Here is a 7,545-nt window from a genome sequence, read left to right on the forward strand (position 1 = left end):
CAGGCTCCAGCCTCCAGAGCTGAAAAATGAAGCCAACACGAAGTTCCTCCAATGGGCACTTAAGGCTGGTTCCAAAAGTGAGCCAATCCCCATAGACCCCCATATTAAAAAGCCTAACTTTACAGCAGGAATAAACATGTTTATAGCCTAGTCTGGGGGCAGATTTTTATATAACTCGCTCGTTTAATATATTAAATATCCGGCCCACCTCCGCCTCTTTGCCCATTTTTGGATTTGTCGGTGACCTCTCAGATCAGAGACTACGTCCATGTTTTCAGTCTATGCTCCTGAATGAACTACAGAAATTATTTGAACTCATTGAGAGCTAGAATCTAAATTCTGATTTTTAACTTGATCTCCCAACATGACTGCAGTATGTCATGAAAAGCAGTTGCTCAGTTAAAAATATCATCTTATGTTTTCTTTTCCAGTGACAAAGTCAAAGACAAAGTGTGTCAGTGTCACTGCGTGTTCCCTCCCTCTTAGAAGTATGACCTATAATTCAGTTTCCCTTCTTGTTGTCCTGATAGCATTACAAAATGTTCCCGAGATGAATTGGATAAAGTAGGGGAGACCTTGACATTGTCTTTTGTGCAAGTTTGTCACAATGCAAGACAAATTCCTGAACAGTTTGATTGCCATACATGACATAATCCAAGTGTGCGGTTTGGTGCACTGACTACATCAGACATCACAAGTGCATGTGAATGGGCGGATTGCCTCAAATGGGTCAGTGCGGAAATTAAATCTCTTGAGTTCCCTGATTCACTTTAAATGGAAGAGTATGGATTTTTATTCCTGTTTGTCTTGGTTCGTCTCCAGCATTAGCAAGAGATGGTGATTAATCTGTCACTTTTAGCAATATAATTCATGGGCGTGTGTCAGAAGATGAATCTGCCAAACCATCCGATATAATCCTGTTTGATTTTTTCTTTCCCGCTGTTGGAAGAATTTGGATGTGGTTGCACACTGTAAATCAAGCTGTCCAGACCTTAACGTCAGGCGATACTAAAATCAGTGAGCTTTACATATAATGGCGAGGAGGAAAGCAATGAACAAATGAGTATCTGTGATATAAATTGTTGCTTTTTGACAGAAAATTTTTATATGATATGAACTGTTTTGAACATAGGCTGTGTGCCCTGGCTAAAAGTAATTCCTGTCAGTTTGGGAAAAAACCCTCATTTACTAATTTACAGAGAGCATTGCACAGGAAAGGAAATATTACAGCAGTCAAACATGGGGATTCATTTCTGCTGCAAACAGTGCCAAAACTTTAAATAAAGTTTTTTCGGCGCTACGTTCACGTAACGTCCGCAGAATAGGAAAAACGGTGAATAAGCCGTTGCAAAGTCATACCCAATTTAAATGAATATACAGTAAATATATATATTTTTTCTGTGATATAAATATGTAGCAGTTTGTTAGCAGGGTAAACTAGATATAAAGATAGCTGCATTGATTATATTAGCTAGTGTTTTTGCCCAAATTATGCATTGAATATCCGCGCAACGGCAGCGGCCATATTGGCGCTGATAGTGGACACCTGAGTTGAACTTGTCGCGAAGTGGACGTTATCGTAGATAGCTTAAAGCGGATATTTTTTCCCCCAACTTTCTGGTCATATCAACGGTGTCTTATTTCCATTATTACCTGAACAACACAATTCCAGCAAGGCGGACTATTTGAACTGCGCACTCTTTATCGGCGGTTAACATTATGCTAGCCACTGCTGCGCCGCTTCTGTAGGCTTGCTGTGAATACGTAACTACCGCTAGCTAACCACTGGACATGTAACATTATAAGCTACGTTTGCTTGCAAACAATGATGTAATGTCGCTTCTGGACGGCTTTTTGAATTGCTTTTCCTGTTAGCTCTTAGTCACAAACTTTAAAACTTCCACTTTTAAAGCCGGAATCCGCATGTTTTGCTGGGACTGCGGAAAAACTTTGGATTTGGCTGCTGAGATTTTGACGGCTGCTGCTCTTCACTGAGGTAAGACTTGTGTGTAACGTTACAATTGATGTGTGTCTCTGTTCAGTCTGTGTTTGTGTGCCTGTTAGGCCACGTGGCTTCACTTCATGTTTGTCACAGGTGCTTTGGCAGCTGCTGGTTGCTAATTTCTTTTTATCCCGCTGCCTACATACAGTATGTGCAGCATTTGCTTGCTGTTCTTTTAAAGTCTGAGCTCATTTTTCTCGGGGAGTTGCATTATGGTATTTTGATTTACATAATAGTGAAATATGAGTACTCATGTTTGTGCCGCTTGTGTGTTGTGTGCTGAATCGCAGCATATTTCTTCCCTTGCTGTTTGTGGGGTCCGTGGATAGTATTGTATATTGGCTTCAGGGATGCATAATAATTTCTCTTCCACACCCACAACTGTTTCTCTGTAGTATTGGCTTCATGGCAAACTTAACATGGCTGTTGTCACATAATGTAGGTCGTTACCTTCACAGTTTCTCTACAGGCTTCATATCATTACTAAAACAACTTAAATCAACGGTTTCACGTGTCAGCTTGCTTTGCTGTTTTTCATATGATAATTGCATCTAAAGTGCTGAGCTCCTGTTCTGTGGATTACACTGCTGCTGCACTCAGCTGCACTCACTGCCAACCTGAAGCTTCATGAGTGCACTGCTGGTCATCTGCTGCTTATTAATACTGCATAATGTTTCAGAGATTGCTCTAAACAATCATTTTTGAATATGTTAGTTAATCATTATTGTCTGCTCCATATCTGACATGTTTTGCAGCTGCATAGACAGATTGCTGGATTTGGATTTGTCCATCTCGGTTCACTAAACAGTAGCTTACATTCTGCTTGTAGCCTGGTTTGCTTAGGCAGGAGAGCAGTCACATGGCTGGTGTCTGGCTCCGGATCTAATTTGCCTTTGAGGAGGACCTTCACTATTGCTACTCACCAATTTCTGTGGTGTTGAGCTGAGTGTATCCGTGTGGGAAGTGACAGGGTCAGAGCCTATTTGCCAAATATCAACTCTGTCCACATTTTGTTTTGACAAAATTAGGGTTTCAACAAACAATTACTTTCTTTATTGGTTAATCTTCAGACTATCTTCATGATTGTTAAGTGTATACCATGCCTAATGAAGTCCAACCAACAGTCCAAACCTAAAGTCTTGTCATTGACTGTCATGAATAGTAAAGAAAAGCAGCAAATCCTTGTAATTAAGATACTGGGCCAGAAAATGTTTGACATTTTTGCTTGAAAATTGCTAATTGATAATGGAAACTTTTCTTTTGCTCGACTAATTGCTGCATCTCTAGACATAATGAATCACTTCTATGTGAGCTGCCCCCTTGCTGATATCAAATGGCCAGACAACACAAGGCTTACTCAATCAGAGTCATTTAAGGTATCATGTTTGTGCAATGATTAGCCACCAGCTGGGTGTGCAGCCCTTTCCGTGAAGGACATACACTCTGTCAAGGTCTCAGATGTAACTGCTGTAAGCAATACCGCCTTCAATATAAAATATGTTGTTGAGCTTGACAGAACACATTTGCAGTAGCTGTAAACACACAGACAGACAGGTTAGCTGCTAGCTGAAAGGAGCGAGTGCAGACTTCCACCCTCTTGTGGAAAATGAATGGCCATCAGTAATTTAAAAGGAAGCTGGGCAAATTCTCTTGTGGGGGAGTCATTACTTCGATTGAGAACAGCTGGTGGCACATTCTCCAGTTTCACCCCAGGTTGCCCTTTGTGGAAATGGTGCTCTCCATGGTGCTGAAACACTGGCTGAGTCAGCCCACAGTTTAGCCCTCAGCATTACTCATAGGAATGATTGGCGTTCTTCAATAAGGTCTTTATGTTTTTGAAATGTTTAGACGTCCTTTTTCCATCCCAGACGTAGCACAACGTGGAGCGATAGGCAACTCTTAGCATGGAGTTTGTCCATTTGATCTCGACAGAAGATGAAACATTATAGGTTTTTTTCCAGGGTAAATAAGTGATATTTCTAAGCATCAGAAGTTGGCAAATGAAGAAAGTAATAGGAAATTAGTTGACCTACTTTGAGTTCCCATTACAGTAAATAACCTGAACCACTGATGAGGTTATTGTGTTTCCAGATGGTCTCAGCAGGTTACATTAATCCTACGTAATGCCATGAATTACTCATCACTGCAACTGAAATCCTTTGCCATTCTAGTTGTTTATGCAGGTTTACAGTGCTAGACAGCTCAATCATCAACTGCTTTCATAATTGGTTAAGTATTTGTCATTTATTAAGCAGAAATACCAATAATTTGCAACTCTCCAGTGTGAGTATATACTGACTTTTCTCTGTTTTATATTATTGTGAATGGAATATGTTTGGGTTTTGGACTGTTAGTTGGACAAAACAAGACATTTGGAGATGCCACCTTAGACCTTGGGTAATTGTAATGGGCATTTTTCACCTTTTTTCTGACCTTTTTTAATGGACTAAAACGTTGAAAAAGAACAACTAACAGGTTAATCAGTAATGGAGAAAATTATTAGTTGCAGCTGTGCTGTATAGCCTACAGTTTAGTGGCCCCCTTCGATTCACATTTGTTAGATAAGAACAAGTCATCAAATCCTATCAAGGTCAGCAGAGGTTAATGTGTCGTTGTCCAGCCTGTACATTAAAAGGTCATCTCCAGTCATATTTACTCTGGTCTATTTTCTTAATCCTCCCAGGAATTTAAAAAGGTTTCAGTCCCATCCATCTTTTCATTCAGCAGCTTATGGTTTTGGCTTCACTGTGCAATCAACAAATAGCATTATTGTCTCTTGTCTTTGCCCCTGCACTGTCCTGGAAAAGATGTGAAGGGAAGCTCCTCAAAATAACAGATGCCATGGAGTGCTTACTGTGAAAAGTCAGGCGCACCTTGACATTTGAGCACAACAACAAAAAAAAAAAAGTAATAAAGTGAAATTGCTGCTCTTCTCCTGGCTAATGGAAAAGGTGAAATCCACAGAGTTGTTTCGTGGTGCTGAAACACTGTTACTGGTGAGGTCAAAGTTGCAGTAATTAGATGTGATCCCTACCAGGCAGTGCTGCTATGATTGAACTGTTTTATCAGTATCCTCTTTAATCTATGCCAAGGGTGAACATTTGGATTGAGTAGACCTGCAGTGGGTTTATAGATGTGTGTGTGTGTGTGTGTGTGTGTGGGGGGGGGGGGGGGGGGGGCTCTCAAAACACTATCTCCCAGTCCTCAGGGCTTTATGGCAAGGGAACAGTAAACTGGGAGAGCAGTAATATTTATCATAGGTTTAATGACAACCATTGTCTAGAGGCAACTATTATGTGCGATGCATTCCTAAAACTTCAGCAGATGAAGTGTAATGTCATTCACATCTGTGAATGTAATAGTGCTAAAATCAAATCCTGTGAAGAGTTACAAGAGTTTGGAAATTTGAGTACACATTGCTGTGGTTTTTCATGACAGTCTCTAAACAAAATGCCTTGTATACACTTTTAGAAAGTGGAATAGTATCCAACATTGTATTTTGTGACTTCCTCATGCCGTCTCAAGCCCATTTGCTCCTAATGAATATGCACATTTTAAAAAATCTGTCACAAATATGTACTTTCATTGCTAAGAAGACTGCTTAAACTGCCAGGCACTGTATTTTTTTTTCATCTAACATTACTAAGGAATAAGTACCACATTTGTTCGGCGCTGTTTTCACCAGTGGATTAATCAGACGGCTCTCATTTCCAGGATGTCAAATACTGACGTTTTGTCCCGCCCCTCGGCGACTCATACAGATGTACCCGTCAGCATCAGTATGAGACACACCGGGCTTTCAGCTAGCTCCATCCACTGCAATCTTAGACTCTCAGAGCAAGGTGACGTAGTAAACAGAGTGGAAAAAGTACGTACGGGGAGCAGATTGGTGTGACACATAGGTAAAACACAGGACCCAGCAGACCAGAACTGCAACTGTCAGCGGCATGTTAGGAAGGTTTCCTTCCTGTCAGATGTCTCATACAGACGCATCTGTGTGAGACGCCGAGGGGAGCGATAAAACGTCTTTGTTTAACGATCTGAGAATGAGAACGGGTTTGATTAATACACATTTGGTGTTCTAGTAAGTGTTTATGGCAGCTGAAGGAACATGTCAGCTGTTGCGACAGTTTACATTTTGGGGTTTTAATCTTTTTTTTTTTAAACAACATTAAAGGTCTGGCACAGAGGAATAGACTATATCAATCTTTGGCTGCACAGGCAACACTAGCAGGATCAATTTATTGTTGATTTTGGTTTTTTGATGAGATTTGTTGGCAAGATAAGTATAGAAGATTCCCAAACTACTTCTTTAAAATGAATCTAAACAAAGGTCGTGATGTTCTCTTTGTAACTTTTGTGTAGGGATATCAAGGTTTTACATCTACTGTAGTTCTTACTTTAATTACCCATTCAGAAATGTTTTGATAAATGCTCCTTTCAACAGTACATGCACACAGTCGCAGGTAAAATGTTGAAGAATAGTTTGACAGAGAGTTAAATGAGAGGACTGATACTGTTAAATGTAAAGCTACAGCCAACAGCCTGTTAGTTTAGCTTAGCACAAAGACTAGAAACAGAGGGAAACGGCTATCCTGGCTCTGTGCAAAGGTAACAAAATCAGCCTACCAGCACCTCCAAAGCTCACTGAATGGACCAGTAACATCCTGGAGTCTCCACTGTTTGCATGGCAACTGGTCCCAGCCAGGAAGGGTCATTGTAGCTGGTAAAGTTAATAATCGTGCAACACCATATACAGTGAAACCGTGATACTCTCTGAGACGCAAAGTCTTTTCTAAACAGATGTTTTGTATACTCCCAAATTTTCATGAGGACTTGTTAGAAGTAAAATGTATTAGAACCTGTCCAGTCACCGTATTCCCTCCTAGATTAGTCAGAATGGACAGTTGTCATTTCCATCTCATGCATAACATGAGGATGATATTTTAGCTGTTTGGGTTCTATGACAAGTCTAATAAATCTTAGGCTCTCTCTCTAGGTCAAGTATTCCATCACTGTGCCAAAACAGGTGGGCCATATTCTTGGCGAGATGTGTCCCCCTCCTGTCCACTGAGCAGTCTGTCCTCTGTGGGCTGCGTCCTTGTCCGCCTGTGTCACTCCACGCCAGGGCTGATGTGATCTGACTGACAATAGCGGTCTCTCTGCCAGGTGCTATCTCATAATCCTGTTTTACAGGAGCCCCACCTCGTTGCTAAAAGAACAGATGAACTAGCGCTGAGGGGATAGAAATGATATGAGCCAAAGACAGGACGTATCATTTGCTGTTAATTGTAGAAACCAGCTTGAGTCACTGTTCACTGTTTTTATTTCAGCTGTTTGGCAAACACCGAACAGATAACCAAATTTTAAAATGTTTTTCGTGTTTACTTGTACACAAAGATGCCCTCCTAACTGGGTGCTGGTAATATCTGAAGGTCAAATTCGATACACCAAAACCTTCTGATCCACAATCCTTGCTTGGGTCCAGACCTTTGAATTTCACCCACTCCACCATGTTGACTGAATCATCCTGCGTCATGACA

Source organism: Chaetodon auriga, chromosome 20 (assembly GCF_051107435.1).
Source record: "Chaetodon auriga isolate fChaAug3 chromosome 20, fChaAug3.hap1, whole genome shotgun sequence".
NCBI classification, from domain to species: domain Eukaryota; kingdom Metazoa; phylum Chordata; class Actinopteri; order Chaetodontiformes; family Chaetodontidae; genus Chaetodon; species Chaetodon auriga.